This window comes from Spermophilus citellus (assembly GCF_964194105.1).
Source record: "Spermophilus citellus genome assembly, chromosome: 16".
In the NCBI taxonomy this organism is placed as follows: Eukaryota; Metazoa; Chordata; class Mammalia; order Rodentia; family Sciuridae; genus Spermophilus; species Spermophilus citellus.
The window spans coordinates 13,809,501-13,837,313 of NC_138196.1; positions in this window are offsets into that span (position 1 = coordinate 13,809,501).

Consider the following 27,813-nt stretch of genomic DNA (forward strand, 5'->3'; position numbering starts at 1 on the left):
ATTCTTTTACACGAAGAAGAGTTTTACTGGTTGTGTATTCCTATATGCACATAGGAAAGTTATGTCCGATTCATTCTGAAATGGGTATTTTTATCTTTGTTTTGTTAAGTGAGTGAACTAAGACCACAAGAGGTTAAGCAAGGTGTCCAAGAGCACACAGCAAGAAAGTCTCAGAAGCACGACTCAGACCATGCAGACCTCAAAACTGTCCTTGACACCTGTGGTTCTCAGGGTGCTCAAAGTATGGTCTGTGCACCCCCTGAGGGCCCTGAGGTCCTTTCAGGGAATCTGTGAGGCCAACACTATTTTCATGAGAATACAAAGATGTTATTTACCTGGGTTTTTTCTTTGTTTGTTTGTTTTGTTTTTGGTACTGTGTTGATGTTTGCACAATATCAATGATGGAAAAAAATGGTAGAGTCTTAGTATAAATCCAGGCAGTGGCACCAAACAGTACAGGTCGTCACCGTATTCTTCACTGTCATGAACCTGCAGTTAAAAGGAGTGGGGAGCTAGTTTCACTTTAAGAATGTTCTCAGTGAAGCAATAAAAACATGAATTTTATCGTATCTCAACCCTCAATTATATGTTTCCTCGCATTATTTGGGACTGAACTCAGGGCTTCAAATGTGCTGTGCAAGTGCTCTACCACTGAGCTATATCCCCAGCCCTTTTTATTTTATTTTGAAATAGGACCTTGCTAAGTTGCTGAGGCTGGCCTCAAATTTGAAATCCTCCTGCCTCAGCCTCCTGAGTTGCTGGGATGGCAGGCCACATAGGGCTGAGTGTATCTTTTTAATCTCCTGTGTGCCTGATACATATTGCCCCTGCTGTATACGCGCCAAAGCACTGTGGTTGCTTCCAAAAAAGGCACTGGTGCAGTTGTTTGCATTGTGAGCTGAGTGTCTGCTCTTTCATGAAACACATTTAAAAAAAAAATATTTATTTTTTAGTTGTAGTTGGACTCAATACCTTCATTTTATTCATATATTTTTATGTGGTGCTGAGGACCGAATCTAGGGTCTCGCAGGTGCTCTACCACTAAGCAACAACTCCAGCCTGCATTTTTTTTTTCAATATGGAAGAATGACTGACACAAAAACTGGTTTTCAGACATGGGTATTTAGAGAAATTTTATAAAAAATGAATGAGTGAAAAAAATAAATGAGTGAACCTGTCACTCCAAGGAAATTTGGATTGTTACCAATTCAGACTTCTAAGGAAAAATTGGAATTTTGCGAAATTTGTATCCACTCCTGTTGTCTGTGACAATTTCCCAATACTTAAATACTTATGCGACTGGGAATACTAGGGAGAGTTCTTGTCTGACAGGTGTAGAGTTCTAGGTTTGATTTCCAGCTCAAAAAGAAAGAAAAAATCCTTCCTGAGATTGGTGGTGAGTTTTTGATAGTGTATAATGAAATGTGTCAGTGCTAGGAGATCTGAAGCCTTGCCTCAGTAAACAGTATTTTCCAAAATAACCAACACAGGAATGTTATAAAATCACAAGTGGCTAGGATGCCAAGCACAGGAGGGACAATGGATTTGAAAGTGACCGTGAACCAAAGGTTCACTGTTGTAGTCTCAGATTCCATATTACAGCCAGCCTTTCAGAAACATGTTGAGGGTTGAGTTTTGGTATAGTGATAAAGAATAATGTCCACTCATCCCCTTTCCAGTTACATATCTGTATGAGAATGTATTTTAACAGATTCAATGCGGAAGCAAATTGGAAAATCCAGTTGTCTTCCATTAAGCAAACTTACATTTTTAAAAATGTTCTTTTTCCTCATTTTTTTTAGAAGACAGTTACTTTTCATGAAAATGTGTTATTTATATTGACCTGTAATTGATTTTTATTTTTTATGGGTTAATACACAAATATTCAACCATTTTTAATGCTTATTTTTTTTAATTAAAGGTGGATGCAATATCTTTATTTTATTTTTTATGTGGTGCTGAGAATCGACCCCAGTACCTCATACATGGTAGGCCAGTGCTCTACCTCCGAGCCACAACCCCAGCCCCAATATTCAACCATTTTAATTCCTCATATATTAAATATTAGTGAGTAGAATCCACATAAACAAAAGCTCTTTGGATTTGTACTTTCTAAACATATAAAGAGTCCTGAAACCAAAATGTATTTTTTCTTTTATTTATTTATTTATTTTTTTTACAAAAGCCAACCAAAATGTATTTATTTAATATACATTGCAGGGGCTCAACCACACTTAATTTAAAAGACAGAAACAAAACAAAAATAATACCACAGCTCAAGATACATAGTCCTATACAGAAACCAAGAAGAGGACAGGCTACCTAAGGAGGAATCAACACAGAGAGCTGGACAACCCCGGTCAGGGCTCCTGGCTGGAGACCTGCTTTGAGTAGGTTTCTTGCAGGTACTTTTTAAAAGCTGTGGGGTTTTTCCAGAGCTCAGCAGCGTGTGTGTTGAGAGGGCTGTCGATGTTGGGTTCTCCTAACAGGCTCTGGATGGACAGCAGGATGGTCCTGACGTCATACAGGGCAGACCACTTGTCCTTGAGGATGTCCAGGCAGATGTTGCCCTGAGTGTCCACGTTGGGGTGGTAGCAGGGCGTTATCAGGAGCACTCAGTTATCAGGAGCAGTGGGTTTTCTGATACGGGCCATTTATTAACACCAAATGAATATGCTATAGCTGACCATGGCACATTTCTTGCCTTTATCTGAGAATATTTGATATTTTCTTCATACACAGTGTTCGTCACCATTGTGTGATGTTTATTACTGAAAATAATATTTAGTGCCACCAACACCATTAGTGGACCTCAGAATCAATGACGACGGCGATGTTGCTAGACCCCTGTGAAAGCTGCCAAGATCCTTTTTCCCTCACTGACTGTCTCAGGCCTTGTGTTTACATTTCCCCTCCCAGTACCTAATGCCATTGCGTTAGTCAGCTTCCTGGTCCTACCTGAGATGCCTGAGGCCATTAGCTTGCAAAGAAAGAAGCTGTTTATTGATTTGGTAGTGAGGACAGAAACAAGAACTTCACCCTGCTGGACAGGTGCTCTACCACTGAGCCTCACCCCCAGCCTTTTCAAAGTTTTCAGATGGGGTCTTACTGAGTTGGCCTCAAACCTGCCATTCTCAGCCTTCCTCCTGATAGCTGTGGTCACAGGGGTGCACCACTGTGCCCAGCTGAGAAAAGCCTTTTTAGCTCACATTTTGGAGGTTCAAATCCAACATTGGACAGCCTCTGGCAAGGGCAGCATGCCACGACTGGTAGTCTGTTTCATGTTGAGTGGTCATTTCACAAGCCAGGAGGGGCAGGGAGAAGAGAGAGACAACAGGCCCGGGTCCTTGTGTTCCCTTCAAGGGGATGCCCCGGTGATCCAAGGATCTCCCACAGGCCCCATTCCTAAAGGTTCCACCACCTGGAGATAGCATCAGGCTGGGGATCGGGCCTTTAGCCATTGACCTTTTGGGAATATTCATCCCAACCATGTAGCAGCCATGTAAGGGGCATTCAGCTCAGTAGGCCTACATACAGCGAAGATGAGACGAACACTGTCTGTTCCTTCCTGCACCCTGTTTTATTTACAACATGTTGCTCATGTTTTACCATGTATTTCACTCTGACTCCTCAGGACTGAAGGGGAGTTTGACTCCTTACTAAATTTATGCACATTTCGCTCTAAGCTCATCACTTTCCTGCAGCCCCACTCACTGAGCTCAGTTCAAGTTGAATTGATCTGCCTTCCTCCATGCCCTGACTGTATGGAGTTCTTCCAAATCCACCACGACAGCGCTCTTGCTATGTGCCAGGCCCTCCGTACTGCACTCTCACCCTTCAGTGACAGGGGCCATGTCTCATTTGTTCATTCTAAAATGTCGATTGTCTGTCTCATTGCTGTGCTGGGTGCTAAGGATGCAGCAGTAACCCAAAGTGACTGCCCTCTCAGAACTCGGGCAACGTTGTGTGCCCATGCCTTGCCACCCTGGGTCTGCCATGGAGAAAGGCAGTAAAATGTCTTAGCAAAAAGATGTCTATTGAATGGTTGAATGCTTTTCATTCACAGCTCTTTGCTAGTATTTAATTTTTAAGCAAGTTAAAGTTTAATGAGCATCTACTCTCAAATGTGACTTTTCCCCCTCTGATTTCAAGAAAACCTTTGTCTCTAAGACTAAGAAAAGTTAATCAAACAACTTGCCTTATATTTGTGCCATGCTTAATGATTTATGGATTCTTTTCTATACTTATTTCATTTGAATCTTCTAGTATCTCTAGGATAAGTAGAAAAGACGGTTTTGTCCCCATTTTGCACATGGCTAATGAGTGGCAGAAAGTCACTAGGATCCTAGTGTTGATTCAGCCCCAGCATGGCTACACTCACAGACACCTCCTCTCTCGCACACATGTGCATGCTTTAAGATCATTTTAGAGACTGTCAACTTCAGAAGGCCTTGCTTTTATTTCTAGAGAGATACATTCCAAAATTAGGCTGCTATTCTAAGAAAGAAAATTAATCACCAAATAAGGAGAAAAAGACCAAAGGGGGCAGGGGAGGCAGGGGTTTTTTTGGAAGCAGGTACCAGGGATTGAACTCAAGGGTGCTTAACCACTGAGCCACACCCCCAGCCCTATTTTGTATTTTACTTTGAGACAGGGTCTCACTGAGTTGCTTAGGGCCTTGCTTTTGCTGAGGCTGGCTTTGAACTTGCAATCCTCCTGCCTCAGCCTGTTGAGTTGCTGGGATTATAGACATGTGCCACCATGCCCAGCTAGGCATGATTTTTCACAGTAAAACACAACTAGTGTGATCTCTTATTGGAATCTCTACCTTCCTTTTGCGGTGGTAGCTCAGTGGCATAGGTATGAATGAGCATGGCATTTCTGGGCCATAAGGCATCCGTGGACCACCTGACCCAGTCTGCTGTTTTACAGCCAAGGAGACTGTGGGACCAAGAAGTGAAATGACTAACCTAAAGTCTCTCAACTTCTCTAGTATGAGACAATCTATAGGTCTTTGACATGGAAATCTGAAACTATGAGAACACTGGCCTCGTGGGGTATGCTGGTCTGTTTACAAGGCATGTGCCTGAGAAACGCTCTCATTCAGCTGGCCTGTTTTGAGTCAGTGACTGTAAAGTTATTTTCCTTGGCAGATCCCACATGATTCTAATGAGTTAGTGTTCTCCTGAATGATTGGAGATTGATCCTCTAATATGTAGAGAATAAGCACCTTCAGCCTAAAATCTGAGTGCACAATTTTCTGACAGACTCTTCCCAGAGGCTGAATTGGTTTCAGGGCTGTCAGATCTCAGAGGCAGTTCTGTGTGTTGCCTACAACCTGTCCACATCTTTAAAGGTTTGGGAGAAAAATTACACATATCTGCTAGAAGTTCAATACTTTAGTTTCAGAAGAGCACAGATACCAGTGGTTTGAATTCATACATTTAATTTGTACAGAAAAAGGCTGCTTACTGTTGTGTAGGTGAGGCTGTGGCTCTGCTTGGTAAATTAGGGGAGGCCATCAGTGAGGACCTGGCTCTTTATATTCCTAGATTCCCAGAATCTTTGAACTTCCTGTTTTCTGGCTTGTGGCAGAAAGAGCCAAGAACTGTCCAGACTGAGAGCTGGAGCTTAGAGCCGTTCCAATTACTTTGGTGCACATGCCTTACATTTGTAGCAATGTCAGGAGTCTCCGCCATTGCTGTTGGTTTTGTCACATGCTCTCTGGCTGAAAAGCTGAATGCAGTGTGGAGTTTTGCGACAAGGGCTGGTGAAGGAGGAGGAGGAGGAGAACCACAGCAAAGCTTGGTTTGAATTAGGCTTGAATAATACTAAGTTATTTTATCTAAAGCCATCAGGACATTAGGATTTGTGGATGTCAGTGGTGCTTGCTGTGTCCCTATTCATTTAGCAAATATTAAACAGCCATTTAGGCAGGTGGTTACACAGAACCATCCAGAGCAGTGAAGCCTATTTTTTCTGGCCCCTTGGCTGCCTGCAGGGCACACGGCTTCTCAAGATGGCCCTTCTGCCTGTCAAGTTCTGCCACTGTGAGTGCCTTTTATTTCCTGCTCCTTCCTCCCGAAGAGCTTGCATTTACAATCCTTGTGCTTCACTGAAATACATGCTTATAAATTCGGGTCTCTTCTGAGTCCTCCACCAGGATCAGTGGGAACTAGGGGAGAGAATAAAGAATATTCTGTGTCCCTAAGCCGTGTCTCTGCCTTAGCTTTCTAGCGTCTCTCAAGCCCATCCTTCAGTGATGCTTTTGGTAGTTCTGAGATTAGAACCATGGTGTGTTTCCATAGTTAGAACCCATAAGGGTCACGCACGACTGGCCTCATTTCATAGCCTGAATAGACCAAGGCTCAGAGGGACAAGTAGCTTGTGTGAGGTTGTACATGTGACATAGTGGAGCCATGATTCATTCCCACGTGTTTTTCTCAGCAAGGTGGCCCCCTGCCCTAGTCAGTATGCCATGTGGCCAAGAGCAGTGTTTCAGGGTCATTGTTTTCCAAACCTTTTGCATTCTTCCAGTAGGATGCTCGAGTGATTTTTTTTAGCATGAATTAACCCATAGTGATGTCACAGAAGCAGAGTGAAGTCTTCACTGAGGGCTATTTTCCTCTCCTTTTTTACTCAGACCTCCATGAAATCAAGTTGCATCCTCCTCAAAGGGCTTGGTGGCTTGCAGTGATTTACACTTAGAATTTTCCCCTTAAGGGTACTCTGTTAAATTCGTATATAACCTTGTTAATAGATAATCCCAAGCAGGGACAATCTAAATGTCATTTACATTTGGGGGGTTGTCTCAAACTTACCTTCCTATGACATTTTATGTTTTCCATGTGGAGACGTTGGGGTGAATTCCATGTCCTGACTAGTCCTTCCTCTGTGCTTCAGGTTTCGCTGCCTCTGCCCTCCCCACTTCTGTCCAGTACACTTTGCCCATTATCTGTCACAGCACCAGTCCGTAGCCCTTAAATGACTTTTGAGGAGCTCTTTCTCGTGCCAGTGCTGAGCACCATGTTAGCGAGGATGGCAGCTGGAATGCAGCGTGTCTCCCAGGGTGGAACTGTGTCAGCTCCTTTTCCTGCTTCCCCATAGCCAGAATCCAGTGATGTTTCACGTCCCTGCTGAGGGGACCCGTCTCTTTTGTTTATGAAACTCTAGTGCCATTTAAGGCAGAACACAGCTCCCTGGTCTTAAATGATTTAACAGAGAAAATACTAATCAGAGTTCATCTACTACAAGGGACATACTAACCAGATTCGTACATCAGCAGAGTAGGCTCAATTTTCCTTTATGGCCTAATGTCTGAGCCACATGATAAAAGAGGTTCTCTCGCACTGGCTCTGGACACTTAAGAGCTGCTTGGGCTAGCACAAATACTATAATTAGCATCTAAGGTTATTAAAGTTGAAAGATGATTAGAAAGTGGACATATATCGTCACTTCTCCACAGAATTAAACAACAAAATATCTGGAGGTGCTATGTGACTCTCGCTCGTGTTGAGACCCACAGTGAATGAATATTTTATCCAAGAAATCCAAGGAGGCTGGAGAACTTGCTAATAACCAAAATCTTAGGGTTCCCCTTCCTTCTTTAAATGCAATTATTTATCATCACTGACCAGTCTGTGTCCATGGGCCGTTGTGTTTTTGTTAGCGATTACTGCCCCTGTGCACTATTAGGGTAATCATGGGAATAGACTTTTCAAGCAGCCTTCCAGAGGACTTAGAGTTGTCCAGTGATGTTTAGTTGTAGATCTCAGGACTCTAACCTCTCCCTTCCCCCATTTTTAGCAACAACACCCTTTGGGACACCCCGGGCTACTTAGGGATTCATGCAGGTGGGCTCTGCACCACCCTTTTCTACCTGTCTCCTTAAACCTTAGTAGGACTCATTGGGGGATCAGTGTTGTTTTATGAAAATCAATGTGCTACTTCTTCTAGGGGAGTATTTCTCTTTAAGTGTGCTCCTTAATGGTGAAATAAATGGCTTGTAAAAGGAATTCACGCATGGGAAAAGGTAAAGGATTTGGTTCCTTCCTCGGTCTAGGGGATCAAACCTTCATTTCAGAGTGGGCCCTGCTCTCAAAAGTTTAATTTATATGTATTTATCCCATTGACTCTTTTATTCTGTTGTTCACTTAACATCATCATTGAAAATTCTCATTTAATTCATCCCCGCCAAATAGGTCAATCACTCACCAGCTTGACATTTTTCTATGTTAATCTCATTTCTCTCAGCCCTTTGGAATTCACTAGATGAAAGTGTCATTTTATTAAAATTTAATAGCAACTTGACCCTGGAGAGTGGGTAGTTGGGCAGAATTGTCATCAGGTGTGAATTGTAGTCGGGACTTTGGGTACATAGGACCTTTTGGGCTTCACCCTGTGTATTAATTACTGTGCTGTTTCAACTTAATCAGGGGCTCTGAGAAAATGGATTTTAGGAATTTGAGGATATTTATAAGGGGAAAATGTCCAAATGAAGAAGTAAATGAGGTTGAACAGAATCATTTCTCTCTGTCTTACTTTCTCCCTGGATGTGTATGTAGCATTAAAATAAAAGAGCCTCTCTTCATGCTTGCCATATTCATTTAAAAGGTCTGAGCACTTTTTATTCTCTGTTTCCGTCTAAGAAGACACTGTGGGCGATATTTCACAGGGACCCTTATGATGGAGATAAGGCTGGTAGTGACTTGCTTATAGGTTCCTCTACTACGATCATATTTTACCTGGAACACATATTAGTTTTTGGCATTTGGTGTGAAATCCAAGAGACTAAATAAATAATAAACAGCTTTAGGAGAAGGATGGGGAAAATGCAAGTATTAAACTGGTATTTACTGCTACCAGGAGTCCTCATCATTTAGACACTTAATTTTCTTTGAATGAGAGTGTAGATGCATGGCTGTGTTTCTCTAGTGTTCCCTGTAGTGTCTAGCATTTATGAGTACTTAATAAATTTTTATCATAATTAATATCCCAAGTGGTTTGGTGTTTTCTCTGGGGTATGGCAGGAATAGAGGCTTAGGAATCTACAGGAAAGATGAAGTGCATTTTTTATGGATCACCATCTGCCTGTGTCTGAGGGCATCCTGATGTCCTTATTCCTTGTGTTCTATGCCTCAAGCCTGGCTCTGTGTGGCAGGGGAGGCTTCCACAGAACCACCAGAGCCAGGCTAATGTTTACTGTGTTGGGCACAAGGAGTGGAGAGAGCATGGTCCTCAGAGTTAAGTGGAGTTATAGTTCCACTACCATGTGGAAAACAGGGACAGTTCTACTTTTCTTCAGGGATCATAGGACCAGGTGGCAGAGGCTGCTGATGAGGATAGCTGTTCCTGTGACACTCTAGGCAGACCCTGAATCCTTGTGGACATTAGAATAGGCAGCTTTGCCCCACTCTCAGGGCCGTTACGGTTTGCAGATTGCCGATACCCCATCACAGTGTGCTCAGTGCTGAAAGTCACTGAGCTCAATTAAGCCCATTCTTCTTTCGGGGGGAGGGGTACCAGGGATTGAACTCAGGGGTGCTTCACTACTGAGCCACATTCCCCATCCTTTTGGTATTTTATTTAGAGACAGGGTTCACTGAGTTGCTTAGCACCTCACTAAGTTGCTGAGGCTGGCTTTGAACTAGGAGATTCTACTGCCCCAGCCCTCTGAGCCACTGGGATTACAGGCATGCACAACTGTGCCCGAGCAATTCAGCCCATTCTTAGTAAGTACTGAGTGCCAAAGAGAGGGGGCAGGTGCCTTTCCCTGGGAGCACTCGCATTCTAATCAGGGCTGCACAGGACTGTTTGCTGCACTCTGTGCCACAGGCCCCTGCTCTGGCATTCCAAAGCAACAGAGCACTCTTTTGGGAAAAGGGTTGTCAGAGTGGATTTTATGAAAGAATTGGCAGTTGCAAAGAATCATGAAGAATAGATGAAATTTTGATAGGCAGAAGTAGGTTTGAGAAGTTGTATAAAAATATTAAAAATATGGCAATGAATATACATATTTTCTTTGCTTTTTTTTAAATAGCAATATCATAATCAGAAGAGTCTGCAGGCACAGCATTAGTCTCCCTGTGATGAGTGAGGCTGAGGTGACAAAAACAGCCCTGCTTCTGCTGGCATTGGCCCCGAGCCCCAGTTTAGCATCTTTATTGGAAGCACACATGAATGCTCATTCTATTTCTAGATATCACAGAATAGTATGGGTTGGAGCTCATCCACGGCAGTGGGAAGGGACAGAAGCTGGGGCTGGAGCTGGGGCACACAGTTAGACTTTAAAAGACTTCTGCAAGTTTGACTCCTGATCATAGGCATATAGAATGGCATTCAGTAGAGATCAAAGATTTAGTAGCTTAATTCTGCCATTAAAATAAACAAGCCAAGCCCAGCTGGATAGGAGAATTCATAAAAATGCACAAAGTCAACCTGGAAATAATCACACCTTCTTTTATATGAGCACAGGCAACCACTGGGGAACTCAGGTCCATTCTAAGATTTGGGTTTCCCAAACAAATGTGAAGAACTTTTACAGGTTGCAATAAAAATAGCTACCATTTATTGAGTGTATGCTGTTTTATTATGACAAATAATGGTTAACATTTATTGAATATTTGTTATGTGCCAGGCCTGAAAACAGGTATTATCTTAAACCTCCCAATAGCTTTGTAAGGTAGGTCTTTATCCCCATTTTATGAATTAAAAAATGAGTTCTGGAAGGTTCAGTAATTTGCCTGAAGACTTAAGACAAAACAGCAATTCCTGATGATGCTAAAGTGCACATGTCCCTCACTTCATCGTGTTGTCTTCTCCCCAAAATGCAAATATGTGCAAATAAGCATAGCAAATCACATATGAAGAATGATGTGTACTGTTTGTTATCATGTGCATAAAATTCAAAAACATACAAAAACACTATCAATTTTCATGGATCCATAATATATAGTAATAGTATTAAATGTGCATGGGAGTGGCAAACATCAAATTTCACATAATAATTGCTCTGGAAAGGGAAAGGGGTGTAAACTATGTCTGTAATGTCTATTTTCCAGAGAGAGAGAAAGAAGAAGAAAATTGAAACAAATATGAGAGAATGTTAAAATTTGCTAAAGCTAGGTCATGAGTAATCATTATATTATTTTTCATTATTTCTGTTTGAAACATTTCAAAAGATGAAAAGCAAAAAGAACATTAGGCCTAAATTACCAGATAGAAAGCTTCACTGGCTCTTGCTTTGGAAGGGGCCAGAGCTAGACGATGCATGCGCGTCGAAGTCTCTCTAGGCCAGCTGTAACACTCTGTAGCTCTCTGGTGACCAAGATCTCTGCTAGTTTGACATCTTTATGGCTTTATAAATCTAAAATACAGAATGATTATGCAAAGAAAATTCTTCTACCTATCCTGTTTCTCCTGGTTTTATGCTACTGAATTAAAAGCAGGATTTGGAAGTTACTGAATCCATTCAGAGGTGGTATGATATTTTGAAAAGATCTTGGAGTCAGAATGACTGAGGTTTGAATCCCATCCCTGCCATCTCTGATCCCTGAGACCAAGGACAAGTTACCAACTCTCTCTGAGCATCTGCTCCTTCTATGAGAGAAGATAGTGCCACCTTGCAGGATTGCTGTGGGAGTGAGAGGTGACATTTTGTGGAGTCACTTAATAGGTACTCCTCGTAGGCAATTTCATTTGGCCTCTGAAGCTCTATACCAAGATCAATTCCATTCAATTCTGCCCTGTTTCTGTATCCTCTGTTCACTCCATGCCCAGGTCCTCCACCCCTCGTCAGACCACATCCTTGATCAACCGCCTCCTAAGTGGTCTCTGGGCGCATGCCGCTCCCCTCCAGTGGTCTCTGCTTCCATGTAGGTGGACCTTTTAGAAACCTTAATCAGACCCCCTCCTTGCTGACTCCAGTCTTCCAGGTTCCTGTTGGTCTCTCCTTTGGTGTCTCCAACCTGGTCTTTCTCTCAGCTGTCATTGCAAGAAAATTGCATGGCCTGCCTCCCCTGCACTGAGTTTTCTCTTCAAAATTCCACATCCTCTCTCACCCCCTGCATCATATATCCTCCTGCTCCACCTTGTCTTTCTTTTCTTCTCTCTCTTTTTTTATTCCAGTACTGAGTTGTTGTTGTTGTTGTTGTTTTTTAAATTTTGAGAGAGGAAAGCTTACTTTGTTTAAATGCACAAGCACAGCAGTGGTGATAGCAGCACTATAACTCCTCAGCGGCACAGAACCAGGGCCTCGGGCACACAAGGCAAGTGCTCGACCGCTGAGCCCCCACCTTGCTGACTAATCCTTCAGGCTTCATTTTAAACCTCAGCGTCTCTGGAAGACCTCCCTGACTCCTAGATGAGGGTAAGCTCTTGCTCAGTGTCCACCTCTCTTCCTGCCCTCCTCAGCCTTCACTGGACTTCATCTTGTAATCGTGCTCCACTCTAGCCCCACATGCTTGGTGACAGCGGAGGGCATCAGGCTCACTGTCGTATCTGCAGCCCAGCAGGTTAGGTGGTTGGACTGGATGAGTGAATTTTGAGGTTAATCAAGAACATTTCCTTCTTTCACCATGTGCTCCTGGCTAGATGGCCAGACTGACCATCAGTTTTCTGGTCTCTAAAGTGCAACAACACCACCCAACTCTCATGTGTCACGAGCAGCAAGTGCTGAAATGAATGTAACACTGCCTGGCGTAGACTGGATGCCGAATGAATGCATACTAGTTTTTCCTTCATAAATGGATGAGCCTGAATAATGGAGATTCCACAGGAAATATAAATGGGCTTTTAAAATATAAAAACAACAACATTACAGATTTAGATAGTCACACACAAAGTAACTTTCTATTTATAAATCAGTAGAACAAGTTTCTGAGAACCTATTATCACGTTGCTTTGCAGTCTTGCTGCCACCTAGCAGTGACCCTAGGCCATTTCCAGCTTCTACCTGACCAGGCCATCAGTACTGCTCCCTTTTTTTTCCCTTTTGGTACCAGGAATTGAACCCAGGGGCACTTAACTGCTGAACCATATCCCAGTCATATTTTATTTTGAGACAGGGTCCCACTAAGCCAAACAGGGACTCACTAAATTGCTGAGGCTGGCCTCAAACTTGTGATCCTCCTGCCTCAGCCTCCCGCATTCCTAGGATTATGGGCATGCGTCACTGCTCCCAGACAGTACTGCTCCTTAGTGGCTAGTTAGAGGGAATGTTTGTACCTATTTTGTGTCTGACTTGCCCTCCTGTGGTTACTAAGTTTTCATAAGAGCTATGTTCTAAGAGCTACCTTCCTCCAGTCTAAGCTCCTGCTCCAAACTTTTTTTCCCATCCATGGACGTTGACCTCTGTGGCTAGGGTTTTAAAATCTTTTTGATTTTGAATTGCCAGCTACTATTGCTGTCTCTTACCCTACTCAGTCTTTCTTTATTCTTTTGATACTATTCTTTCTAAGCCAGAGATAGTAAGACTAGGATTTTTTAAAAGCAAATAAAACTTTTTTGAATTGCAAATTAGTACATGCTGCTGTAGAAAATTTCGAAAGCAAAGATCAAAAAGACAAACAAATATAACATGTCATTTTGGTTCCCATCTGCTAACACTGTTACCGTTTTATAATTTTTTTGGTCTTTGTCCTTTTCTTCAAAAATAAAGTTTATTTTATTTTTAATTTTCTAAATTGGTGCAGGTTATAGAACACATATATAGAACATACATATAGAAACAACAAATGTCACACATAGTTTCACACCCTAAAGATGATTACTGTTAATATTTTTGTATATTTTATTTTTAATTCACTTTTAAAAATAAAAATTGTACAATAATACACAGATAGATTCTCATGGTAAGTAAACTTGTAAAATGCTGTGGTAAAGAGATGTGCCCACCCTTCCCTCCAGTAATGCTGCTGCCCAGTTACTATGGATCCTTCCCAACTGGGTGGTGGTTGGCAGTGGTGTCTGTGGCCAGGGCTGTTGCAAAACATCCTGAAAAGCTCACGATCCCCTCTCCTGCCAAACCAAGAACTCTGATTCAGAATGTTAATAGTGACCATCCTTCCTGAACTTGTTCTAGAATATTCTCCTGTGGACACATACAGGGACACACAAAAAAAATTTAGTTTTCTGTTTTTAAAGTGTAAATGGCATAATACATTAAGTATGTTCTGCTCTTGCTTTTTTGGTGTTTCTGTTTATTGATTTTAAGATGGGTATTGCTTTTGCCCAGGCTGGCCTTGAACTTGTAATCCTTCTGCCTCAGACTCCCCAGTAGCTGGAATTACACCTCTTGCTTTTTACTCTTAGCAGTCTTCCTCAGAGATATTTCCAACGTGGTCCATATAATTCTACCTAATTCCTCTTATGCATAGTATTACATACTATGTGTTTCCATATTTTATTTAATCAGTTCCCTATGTGGTCATTTAGGCCATTTCTGGTATTTTTATTTTCCTGGTACGTGTTCCTTTGTGTGTATTTCTCTAGAAGGTGTATTTAGAAGTTGAACTGCTGACTTGTAAGGTATTTATTAATTCTGGAATTTTTTTTAAAAAGAAAAGACTGGGTGTACCTTGAATGTATGATGTATATATGGAATGACTCTTTTTATTTATGCGTCATGACTCTGACCAAGATTGAACTATTGGTTTACCCAATCTGTTTTCTGTTTTTTTTTCTGGACCCATGACTAGGCTACATTTCCCAACCCACTTTGCAGGTAGTTGTGGCCCATGACTCAGTTCTAGACCATAGGATGTGAGTGGAAGTGGTAGTTCCTCCTTCTAGGTGTGTCCCAGAGGTGACTTCCAGTCGTGATCTTTCTCTTTATCTCACTTCTAGGTCAATACTGACTGACATCAAGGGTAACTTTGGAAGCTCCTACCTGCGTGGAGCAAGGCCCCATCTCTACCCCATTCTACCTTGTCCATCTGGCACCCCCTGGACTACTTCATGAGCAAGAGTTAAACATCTTTTTTTTTATGTTTTCAGCGAAATTTTGGTGCTTGTTACAGCAGCTATCACTCTCCTGATTAACAGAGCGAGCATTTTTATCATTTCATTAAATGTCTTAAAAACATTTTTTTTTCCTGTGCTGGGATTGCCTCCTGGGCCTTGCACATGTTAGGCAAGTGCTCTGCCACTCAGTTATACCCTAGCCTTGAAAATGTCATTTGAAATAACTGTATGGTATCTTATAATATGGATGTGTCATAATTTATTAAATCATTCTGTTATTACTGAGCATTTGCATGTTTTCAGTATATTCCTACAATGTCATGACTTTTCTATAAAAATATTAATCCAATTTTCTTATTTTGCTTGTACGGATTAATAGCTCTCAACTGGAAAAGATTCCCCCAGGGGAAATTTGGGAATGTTTAGACATTTGGGTTGTCAAGACTTAGAGGGGGTTTTGCTGGCATATAGTGAGGGCACAGGACAGCCCCTTAAAACCAGGAATCACCTAGTCCAAAATGTCAGTAGTGCCAAAGTTGGAAATTCCTAAAAAATCTTGAGTTTAGAAATAAAATTATATCATCAAATGACATTTTTAGGACCTTTGATTTGTTCTATCAAATGTATTTTCAAAAAGTCTTCACTAATTTATATTCCCAACAAGAGTACACAAGAGTGCCCACCTCACCCTTCTTATCAATATGGTGAGAAATTATTTCTTTATACTTTGCTGTTGGAAAGATGAAGTGCAATTTTATTTTCTCTTATCTCCCCTTAATTAACAATGCAGGTGAATTTTCTGTACATTTGGTTGGTTTTATATCCCCTTAGTGAATTGTCTGTCCTTGTTCCTGAATCTTTATTAGTAGCATGTAGTTTTTTTCAGGAAAACGTTTTTACCATTTAATTTTCTTTATATCTTATGCGTTTTTGACATATTTAAATTTAAATTATTATAGTTGTATCTTGTTTTCTTTGTGGTTTCTGTTGCATTCAGGTTTAGAAAATCCTTTCCAATGCAGAGGTCACATTATCACCTGCACTCACTTCAAGCTTTATTTTTTGTGTCTAACACTTTTGGTCCATCCTGTATTTATTTTGAAGAACTGTGTAATTTTCTTAACCAATTGTCCCATCTCCAGTTAGTTACTAATCTGTTTTTTCCTCATTAATCTCATAACCAGGACTTTTGAAGGAGTCTGAAGCATAATTTGAAACAAACCTGCATTTGAACATGTTTCTTGTGATTAAAAATTTAACACAAATAAGAACCATGGCCTAGAAAGAGGAAATGAAGCAGATGTTTAGAGAACAACAAATATGCCTGGGGGTCCGGATTGTGAGTAAGGAGATAATACTAAGTAAGAAGGTGGCATGCTGGTGAAAGTCATTACCTGCGAGGCCTGGAGGTTGGATTAGTATGCATTGGGAAATCATCAAAAGGTTTTTAGCAAAAGGCTGGTGCCATCAGTGCTCTGCCTGAGGGAAACTGGTGGAGCATCAGAATGGAGAGGGGAGAGGCCAGGCAACCAGCTAAGGGGTTGTTAGAGGAAGGCAGGGGAGAGATGAAAAGGCCCAGAGCCTGACAGGTCTACAGTGAGAGCAGGGGTCTCAGGAGACAAACCCCCAGAAGGAACCAGGCAGCCTGCAAGTGAGTGGAGTGTGTTCAGGTGTGAGGTCTGTGGGGAACCTGACCGTGCTTGCACCCCATAGGGACAGCCGCTGTGCAGCTAGGAGTTCTTCTCTGTGGGAACATGGGTCAGTGTCATCAGGGAAGTTGGAAACCTGGAATTTTGTGTGAGTTTCCAAATTAGGCAAAACATGGTGTGACCCAAGTAAATTGTTGGCTGGCCACCATTCACTACGTGGACACAAACCTCAGAGGTGGACTCAACGGCCTGGTTGTAATCAAATAGGGAAACAAGGAGACTGGGAGGAATGGCACTAACTTTAGAGGAGCGGCTGTGGCCCAGAGGTGACAGAGGCAGGATCTTGAGCCAGAATGACTCTGCATTCCACTAATCCATGGCCTTTGGCAAGTCACTTGTCCTCCCAGCTGTGAAGTGGGGATGGAGATAGTGTCTTGGAGGATTGTTGTGGAGATGCAGTGTGTTGGGTTTCCATGTAAATGTCCAGGCCAGTCCTCACCATGGAGCACTCCCTCGGCAGGTGAGAAGCAATATTCAAGTAGTTATTAAATCGAACACTGGAGTTTGCATCTCTGACCCTGCAGCTCTGTGACCACAGGCAGGTGGCTTCACACATAAAATGGGGAACAGCAGTGCCTTCCTAATTCTGTTGCTTATAAAGTGCCCAGCACAGAACTGTAGCAGTACCTCGACTCATTAAATCCTTTTGAAAATACTTTTAGCTTCTTAATGAGGAAAAAAGCAGAGTGCTGCACCAGTTAATTGACTGTGGTGATGACGAGGCTCCTTTTTTAATTCCTTGGATTCTCCCCCTTTGTCTTTCATCATCAAGAAGGGGCTGGGGCTGGGGCTCAGTGGTGCAGCACTTGCCTGGTATGTGTGAGGCGTTGGGTTCAATTCTTACCACCACATATAAATAAATAAAGGTCTATTGATAACTAAAAACAATCTTAAAAAAAAAAAGAATCTGGGTAAAGCACCCAGATGGGAAGAGTGGCCCTCGCAGTTCTAAAGTCATCCGCTCTCCATCTCCATTCCTGCTGCTCTGGCTCAGGTGCTCAGAACCTCTTGCCAGGCTCCCAAGGGACCGGCTGACCCATCCTCCTGTCTCCGTCACCACCCTGCTGGCTCGTCCTTCATACTGCCGTGATCTCTCTGTATTGCACAACTGGAGTGAGTTGTTCCTTTGGTTTGCTGTTGCCATGGTTCTGCTTGCTTCTCTTTGTACTAATTACAATTGTCAGATGTTCCAAGGGAACTCTGAAACTCCTTTCTAGAGTTTGAGACCATCATGTCATCTATGCCTCGTGCTTTCTCTGGAGGAATCCCTTTCACGCATCCTCTGTATCTTGCTCCCAAGGTGACTTGCTTCTAGGACCCACCCCGCTGCCATTCTGAGCCTTCTCTCCTGTGATCTGGAGGGTTCCCTTTGTTGAGACCTCTGTCTCCTGGACCGTGTCTTCTTTTAAGATTGACACCCCTAGGTTGTGGGAGCACCTACCTGAGAAAAGAGCCTGAAATCCCAGATGATAGTAGTGCAAGGAGGGCCAAAACAGGGCCAGAAATGACCAGAGGTCACATGGGCTCTATAAGAGGCACTTCCCTACCCAACTCCTCAGGTCTGGTCTGACAGTCCAGGCAGATGAGATAAACCAGTCAGGAGAAAAATAATTCTGGGTCTCTCTCCTCCTTCATGCTCACATGTATTAGACCTATTACTCCAGTCCACCAACCCAGCAAATTCTCTCTCTCTCTCTCTCTCTCTCTCTCTCTCTCTCTCTCTCTCTTTCTCTCTCTCTCTCTCACACACACACACTCAGAACTGATTCACCTCTAGCCTTAATGCTCATATGACAAATCATGGAGTAGAGACCAGTGCAGAGAGTTTGGGTTGTAGTGCACAGCAGGAGGCTGGACAATCAGCTGAGGGGTCAAGAAGAACAGTCACTGTGTTTGCAGTAAACCTGCAGGAAAACACAATGGGGGAAAAGAGGGCAAGAGATAATGGCGAGGGAAGTAAAGTAAAGGGTCAGCCAGAGGCTGAGCAGGGGCTGCCACCAAAGAGAATAATTTGGGGAATGGTTCCTCTTGCAGAATCCCATGGAGAGTGGAGCCCAAGACTTGGGTTAACGAGCACACCCTGTCCTGCCTGAGTGAGAGGTGGGACCACTTCGCCCTCCAAAGTCACCCTCAGAAGGAAGCAAGGTATGGTGGAACAGGCCTATAATCCTAGAGATCTGGGAGAATGAGGCAGAAGGACTGCAATTTCAAGGTCAGCCTCAGCAAGTTAGGGAAGGAGTCCCTAAGCAACTTACTGAGACTCTGTCGCAAAATCAAAAAACAGAAAGGTCTGAGGATGTGGTTCAGTGGTTACGTGCCCCTGGGTTCAATCACTGGTATTCCCCCACCACCAAAAAAAAAAAAAGAAGAAGAAAAAGAAGAAGCAGCCAGAAGCCAGGATTACTGCAGGCATCATTCTTCCCTTCTGCTGCTAAATAGACAGACAGGACAGGTACGAATTGGGCTGCTGATCTCCATTTTTCCTTTTCCCTCAAAAGGCTGACTCTCCTACTCTCCCAAATTCCATCATCCCCTGATGACATCCACTCTCTTATACTGACTGAGCTTCCGCTCCCAAAGTAGGTGGAGGGACAAAGCAGGTCCTCTCTTTCTTGGTCCAAATTCGAAACTAGACAAGCTTAGCATAGAAATCAAAGAGATGATCATGGCTTCCTGCCCATCTCTTATTTACCTGTATCTGGTCTTTAACCTTTTGCCTTTAGTAGGATGTAGGGTCAGGGAAGTGGGAGGGTGAGCATTTTGACCTTGGAAGGCCTGCCTCTGGCTTTATCCATCCCCTGCCAGCTCTCAGTGCCCTTTCAAGGTTTATAGTCATATAAATCGCAGAGTCCCATGCCAGGCTCAGAGCCTGCGACTATAAATAGGCACGAGGTAAACAAGGTGGCAGATGCAGGGGCTTGGGACAAGACAGAAAATCTGCCCCTCTTTGCCTGGTCAGGGGCCAAGGCACATCCGTGGAAAGAGATATCTTCCCTCCCTTCTCCTTACCTCTCTTCCCCTGCCTGCTGGCTTTTGGCTGTCCATGCTCTGAGGTTCTAGTCTTTTCCCTCTAGGGATTATCATGCAAGGCAGATTTCTGCTCCAAGTTTCCTTGATCACCTGCTCTGTTTTATCTTGTCCTGAGTCAAGGGAGGGGGAGGGGTTTGTCTATTATGCTTAATGCCCCCCACTGCCTCCCTCCAGCTCCTTCCCACTCTTGAGATGCTGCCTCCTCCAACCACTAGTCTCCATCACTCCTCTATCCTAATAGCCAAAGTGATGCTAACAGATCTCAAACTAGAAAGAAACTCTTCCAAAACAAAATAAAGACCCTCACCTCCCATCCATTCCTTGCCAAAGCACAGATCATAAAGAGTGTGGTGATTTCTAAACCCAGATTTCCTGTTATTTAAATTGATTCACCGCTGCCTGGCTACTTGGAATTTCTAACATCTCTGGACTGTGCAAGTCGAATTCTGGACAGAGGCTCTAAACTTGAGACAATTTAGGTGATACTGCTTTCTGAGCTATCCCTACCTTACCTCTTTTCTACTTTCTTTCTCTGTACTTGTCCTGGCCCAGTAGATTACCAGACTCCAAGAATCCTTAGGAACTTCAGGCCCCACAGCCTCCACAATTACCTCCCTCCATCACTCTTAGAAGTCTAGATCTTCCTTTTTCATCCCAAGTTGAGCTCTCTAAACATATTCATGTATTACCACCCCCCATTTTTTTTCTTTTTTCCTTTGTACAATGCTGGGGATTGAACCCAGAGCCTTGTGCACGGTAGGCAAGTGCTCTACCATAGAGCTATGTCCTCATCCCTCCAAACATATTCACTCACTGGCTTAGAATTATAGAAATTAGAATTGAAGATAGATTGTAGTGTTCTCATTTTATAGATGAGATGAAGCCCAGAGAGGTTAAGTGACTGATCACTGCCACATAGCCAATAATGGCTTTGTTGCTAAGGCTGGCAATGTTCCTCTGCAAAGCTTGCCTTTTCCATGTAGACCTTCAACATTCCAGCACCAGATGGCTTCCTTTGCCCCTGGAAACAGGCTATTTACCTTTCAAAGGTCCATTCTCCTTTGAGCCCTACCTCCAGCCAGCTTCTCACATACAGAGAGAAAATGGACAGGCTCTGAGTCTCAGTGAATTGCTGAGCCTTTTGTGGCTGTTTCCAGTTTTCCAATCTTTCTTTTCCGTCCTTCCTTTTCTTTCTTTTCTCTTCCTCCTCCTTTTCCTCTTCCTCTTCTCTTTCTCCTGCTCCTCTTTCTCTTTCTCTCTCTCTTTATTGAGGATTAAACTCCAGGGACATTTTACCACTGAGCTACATCTTCAGCCTTTTTATTTTTGAGACAGGATCTTGCAGATTTGCTGAGGGTCTCACTAGGCTGTTGAGGCTAGCCTCAAACTTGCCATCCTCCTGTCTCAGCATCCCACGTTGCTGGGATTGTAGGTGTGCTCCACTGTGCCTGGCTTCAGTTCTTCCAAACCCTCATTTTCCCTGAGTCCTATGATGGCTTACCAGACAGATGATATTGGAGGAAAGACTTCCCACAATCCCATTTTCATAAAGCTTGTAGGAGTGGGAGGCATCCTCCCCTCTGATGGGAAGCTACTTATCTAGCTACTCCTTTATATTTCTTCTGAATGTCAATTTCATAATTTGGATGGCAGGGTGAGGTAAAGGCTGCTATTTAAATGGTGTACCCTTTGCCCTTGGTGTGCCTTGTCTAAGTGAGCACATGTGTATGTACATGCATTCATACACATGCACTCATATTCTCATCACCAAACTATTCAAGAGGTCTGTCTTAGTCTGTTCCTGCTGCAATAACAAAAGTACCTTATACTCGATAACTTATAAATAATAGTAATTTATTTCTCACAGTTCTATAGGTTTGGAAGTCTAAGATCAATATCCCAGCAGATTTGGTGTTGATGAAGGCTCACTCTGCTTCATAGATAGCACCTCTTGCTATGTCCCTACATGGCAGAAGGGGAAAAAGGGGCAAACAGGTTTCCCTAAGCCCATTTATAAAGATATGGATTCAATTCAAGAGGTCAGGGCCTTCATGACCCAATCATCTCCTAATGGCCCTCTCTCTGGTTTTGTTTTTCTGGTACTGGGGATTGAACCCAGGGCCACTGAGTCATGTCCTCCGCCCTTTTTATTTTTTAATTTGAGACAGGTTCTCACTAAGTTGCCCAGGCTGGCCTCAAACTTGTGATCCTCCTGTCTCAGCCTCCCCAGTCTCTGAGATTACAGGCATGTGCCACCCTATCCAGCAAGGCCCCATCTCTTAATATCATTCATTGCATTGAGAATTTAAAAGTTTCAGCATTTGTTTTCAAGGGACATAAACATTCAACCATAATAGCATCCTAAACTAGGAGTGAGACCAGAAAATCAGGCTCCATATGTCAGAAGGTCACAAGAAAGGGAAGACAAATACAAGTCTGGATTTGGAGGGATGAGAATGAGAACATGAGTTCCTATAATTCTCTGAGGGCACAGGTGAGGGGAAGGCACAGGTAACTAAGGGAAGTGAGAATGGCCTGCTCCCTGTCAGCTAAGAAAGGACCCCCTTTCCACTGGACTATCAGAACAAATGTTAATCTATAGGTGAGAAGGAAGATACTGAAAGAGGTCAGACATGTAGAGATCTGAGAGGGTGTCTAGTGACCCCAGAATTCTCCCATCTTATAGCTGCACTGGAGTTCCAAGGGTGCCATCTGCAAGTGCCTGAGATGTGTGGGGGCAGCTGGAGGGATGCCATAATCTATCTAGCACCTGTCCTACCCCAAAGGCTGATGATGTAACAGTATACCAATGTGGCAGAGGACAAGGGGGGCTTGGAGTATTGTTCTGGGGTAGGACTTGTCCAGTTTCCATTGATGTGGCTGGGAGAATGCAGCTGTTGTCTATTCTGTGCTCAGAAGGAGCCTCTGCTCTTCATGAACAGTCTGAGCCTGCTTCTACCTCATTCCCAGTGCTTCAGTCATAGGATATCTCCTTAAGAGCTCTTCTTCTAAGGAACAGAAGTGACAGGCAGCATCTGTCATCCACACAGAACTTAATCAGAGATCAGAAAAGACCTTGCCCATGACTGAAAAGGAGGCCTTCCTATGATAAAGGAAATATTCAGACACTGGAGGATCCTTTATCCTAGACCCCCACAAGCATCAACTCCTCCCTCCCTGCTATATTGTGGATCTTGAAAATCACCCAAAGGCAGGTGTATTCAAGGATTGGTCTCCAAGGTGGTGCTATTGAGAGGTGGGGCCTAGTGAGAGGTTCTTAGATCACTGGGGACATGGTTTTGAAGCAATTTTGGGGACCCAGACTCACTCCTTTTTGTGTGTGTGTGTGGTGCTGGGCCTTGCATGTGCTAGGTAGGTGTTCTACCAATAGGTTAAACCCCTGGCCCTTCTTTCTCTTTCTCATTGCTGACAATGATGTGGTTTTTGCCCTGCCACATATTCCTATCGTGATGTTCTGCCTCACCACAGGCCCAAAGCAATGGGTCTAATTGATCATGAACTGGAACCTCCAAATTGCAAGCAAAAATGAGCATCTTTTGTTTATCTCAGGTATTTTGTCATAGTGATGGAAAGCTGACTGGCATGTTCCTCATACTCACATCTCATCTCCCTGTTTAGATGTTTCCACTTGCCCATGGACCTTCCATTTAGGCCTCCTCCAAAGGGTCCCTCACATAGGCCTCTTCCCACCCTGTACCTGGTATCTCTAGAAGGCCTCACCTTGGTCCTTCTTAATCTTCCATCCTAGCTCTCCAGAGACTTTTACCATGATTTGTTGTAAATACCTTGGATGTGAACTGGCCTCAGATTTGGTGGCCACTGATATCCAGATATTCCCTAGATGCTCTTCTAGCCAGACTCAGAGGTGAGACCAGAGGGATGGCAAAACCATCATATTCCCCAACCTGACCAATTTTCCTGGGCTTCTTCATCCAGGCTCCCCAGCTGGTCGGGTCCTAGAGAAGGAATCTCAGCATCCACTTTCTCCACCTTTCCCTTGTTTCTAACCTGAAATCCCATGTTATCATTCTTCAAACAGGCTGTCCTTGAATGCAGCAGCCATGCCTAAACTGCTCACTGCTGCACCTCAAACACAATACCTCTAAGGTACAGGTTCAATAAATATTTACTGAAAGAGTCAGTCCGGAAACTTCTCCAGCTTTTTTTTTTTTCTCAGTGAACAGCCCTGCCAAGGCCCAGACAGCCCCACTTTTATTCCCAAGGTAGCTTTTAAGGAGCTATTGAGAGGCATTAACCTCTTTCAGTCCCAGATGATGAGGGGAAGCACATGGATGTCCAGATCTGGGACCCTGCGGTGCACACAGCGCCCACCTGCTTCCCCTGAGCTTCTGGGCCCCAGGCAGGATCACCTGGTCTCACTCATTCTTGCTGCCAAGGCCTCCTCGCCTGTATTTATATATACTAAAGCCTCTGCTCGAATAAAACATCCATGTAAAATCCAATTTCCTCAGAATCTCTTTTGGAGTCTGGGCCTAAGATGGAGTAGGTAACCCCAGCGGTAACAGCCTGAACCGCTCCTGCTGGCTGCAAAGGTGAGGCCCATTTTTCAATTATCTATCTGCTGTGACAGCAGCGGTCCAGCCATCAAGCCAAGGCAGGGGGAGGAGAGGCAGAGCTGGGGAGGAGGGAGAAAGAGCAAGGGCATGGTGGGGGGGGGAGGAGAGAGAGAAACTCAGGCAGAGGCACAGGGGAGAGAAAGATCCTTGCACGAGGCACCCAGTAGGTGCACAAGAATTATTTGGAAAATGAATGATCTGAAGAGTGAATAGGAAGGGTGAGGGTGAGGCGAGGAGAGGGGGAGAGCTGGAGAGACACAGAGTGGGTGGAGAGAGGGAGAGGGGGGAGGGAGGGGGAGGGGAGCCGAGCGTGGATGGAGCCAACAAGAGGCTCCTGTGTCAATCCATGGAAACGGGAGGCAGAGTGATGCGGTCACAGCTCCTGCCATCAATATCCTCTAATATAAATGTCAGTGATGCTATTTTCCGCGCAGTCATTTCGCACACTGCTGATTACATTAAGGTATAATGGAGGGGCGTGGGCTCCACTGCTTTCTCCCCTAACCCCCCCCCCCCCCCATGTGTCAATAGCCGCCTCCATGAACAAGTCAATTTTCTGCAGGCTTGGCAGCGGAATAAATCTGCCCGACTATGGGGAGAGCTGGAGATATTTATACACCGGGTTCCTGCCTCCCGTGTGTGCGCGCGCGGGCGCGGACCCGGGCTCGGGCGGGGGTGGGGGGCCCGGGGCGCGCCATTGAGCTGAATGATTTCCAGCCCCGACTCAATAAGAGGAGAATTTAGAGCGGTCCCTGAGCTGGGCTCCCAGAAACAGCCTTACACGTTTATTTTCCTTAGCTGATCAGGAAAGGCGAGAATTATATGTGGATTTATAGGACAGGCGCAGCTCAACCCAAATGCTCCCGCTCTGGGGGGCGGGAGGGGGAGGGGAAGGGAGGTGGCAGGCCGAGAGTGGGCCGCAGGGACTCCCGCTAGAGCGGGTGCTGGTAAGGGCGCACCCCCCTCGCCGGTCGCTTTAATTACATTTGTTCTTGTTCTTCGTGAGGGCGAGACTTCGGGGCGGCCCGCGTGGGGGTAGGGGAAGGCTCAGGCAGGACTGCCTGGAGATGGGGGGGAGGGGGCACCGGGAATGGGGACAGGGGGAGGGGGGGCGGTGCTGTCAGCTTCGGCTCAGAAGCGGATCAATAGTAGGATATCTAATGGGCTAACTGCCAAGCGGGCGCACCCAGGCGCTGCCCCGCGGGGGCGGGAACGGGTGGGGGAAGGATGCGAGGAGGAAGGGGGTGGGAGGGGGAGGGAGAATGCGGGAGGGGGCGGGCAGGAAAAGTGGAAGAGGTGGGGGGAGGGGAGAGGGGGAAAAAGGGAGAAGGGGACGGAAGGAGAGCCAGAGGAAAGGGACAGGTCAGGACAGGACAGTCCTCGCGGGGGCGTCTCTTCAGCATTCTTTACCCCCTTAACACTTGGAAGGAGGAATCTGTCCCGGAGCCGCGCTACCCTAGTCTTGGGCCTCTTCTGTGCCACTGAGCCGCCAGGGGGCGGCGCATCCTGCGACTCGGGGTTGGGGCTCCAGTGACCTTTCGCCTTGGAGCCTCCAATGCCTAGTCCAGGCGCGACACCCTCTGCCCTCTCCCGGAGGCCTCCGCTAGTGGCGGAGGTGGGCGAAGGGCGTCTCCCTCCGTCCGCTTAGAAGGAACTTTGTGGCTTTAAAATTGTTGGGCAGGGTGCCCTGGTACCCTGGAGCAGGTTAATGCCCAGGTTACCGGACCTGGGGCTGGTCAACATTACCTAAAGATTACCTGAGACTGTGGCAGGCGCGCTTAGGAGGCAGTGTGGCATTTCGGCCTTCACATTCTGGCGGAGGAGCTCAGCCAATTCTCTGGGACATCCCTTCAAGAAGGGTCCTTCTGAGTGTGTTAAGGAGGCCAGCCAAGGTCGCTGGGAATCAATGTCATGTGGTCCAGTTTTACCTCTTTCGGTTTTTTACCATTGTCCCACCCCCTAAGCTTCTGTTCATAGATATATCCTTTTCTCAGCTCTGAGCTTGACCCTTCCTAAATTGAGTGAGAAAATAAAATACAGCTCAACATCCTTACCAGCAAGTTCTGCTACCGAGGAGAGGGGTAGCAGAATTGTCCCCCGGTGGGGACAATCCAATGATTCACAACTTCAGTTCCTATGGGAATTACTTGGGGCTATTCAATGTAAACGGATTTACTTACACGACTTCATTGTAAGGGATGTGTTCTCCCCCACAGGGTTGCTGGAAACATGCACTTTATCAAAGCTCCCCAGGTAATTCTAATACATTCCCACATGGGCACTGAATAAAGAGAGGTATTACTGTGTTGGATGTGGTAGCTCTGCCTGGGGTATTTGCCATCCTGGATATGTCAGTGTGTCACTGTGTGCGAATGTCATCGAGTACCTGTGTCATTGGGTAAGTATTGCTTTATGCATGTCTTTGTGCATCCTTTATGTGTGGATGTCACTGGATATGCACCGCTGTCCTAGAGGACATAGAGTCATTGGTGTTATCGGTGTTTATTGGGAGCCACTATTGTGTGTGTGTGTCATTGTACATGCCTGTCCTGATGAGAGCAAGTGCGGGTCCTGTGGTGTGTTTGTGTTGAGTCCAGCACATCTCTGTGGGCTCCATTGTGGGGCACAGCCATTGTATGCATGTCATTGAGCGTGTGTGCTGGCCAGAGCTCGTGACACAAATGGAACGAAGCTGATCTGCCCCAGAAGCAAAGGCGGCAATGACCTTCTTTTTCCAATTATATCCTGGTCAGAGGTGAGCGACCTCTCCCCACTGAGGCCAATTCTTGTCATGCAAACCGAACAGAAGGATGGAGATTAGAGGAATGTGACTGACCGAGTCACGTGTGAAAACAATCAGCTATCAATGGGCCCGATCAATGCTCCAGATTACAGATGAGCCCTGGGCATGCAGTCACTTTGGAGTTTTTCCCAAGGAGGGAAAATCATACAGTATACAGCCACACACATGTCACACATGGAAAGAGATCCACATGCACTTATATAGCTTGGGGACAGAGAGGAATTGGGTTGAGGAGAGCTGGACAAAATAGTGGCCACCTGCCCTGAATTGGTGGGCAACTATTGTTATAGGTTCTTCTGTTGTTTTTGCTAAAGATGCAACCTTTATTCAGCAGGTAGCAGGACATGTAAAAGCTTGTGTTGAGTGCTTTCTATTTTAAGTTCAGAGAGTTAGAATTCTAAGTGGGTCACAGGAGGCATTGTGGGGATTTGGAGGAAACTCTCATGTCAGGAACAGGAGCAATAGAGGGCTTGAGAGGGTGGCAAAGGAAAGTCTTTGGTTAGCTTGGGGCTGGCGGCCAATATGAAACACAGGGGTTGCTGAGGCTAGGGTACCTATCCTTAGAACAACTTGAAACCAGGCTGCAGGATGAGGGAGATGAGCTTCTGAAGGCAAGGCTAGCAGCACTAACCACAAACATGCTCCAGGAGACAAATGGCTGGGGAATCTAGGGCTTGCAAGTGCAGGGCCATGAGGGGCCCTCATGAAAGTT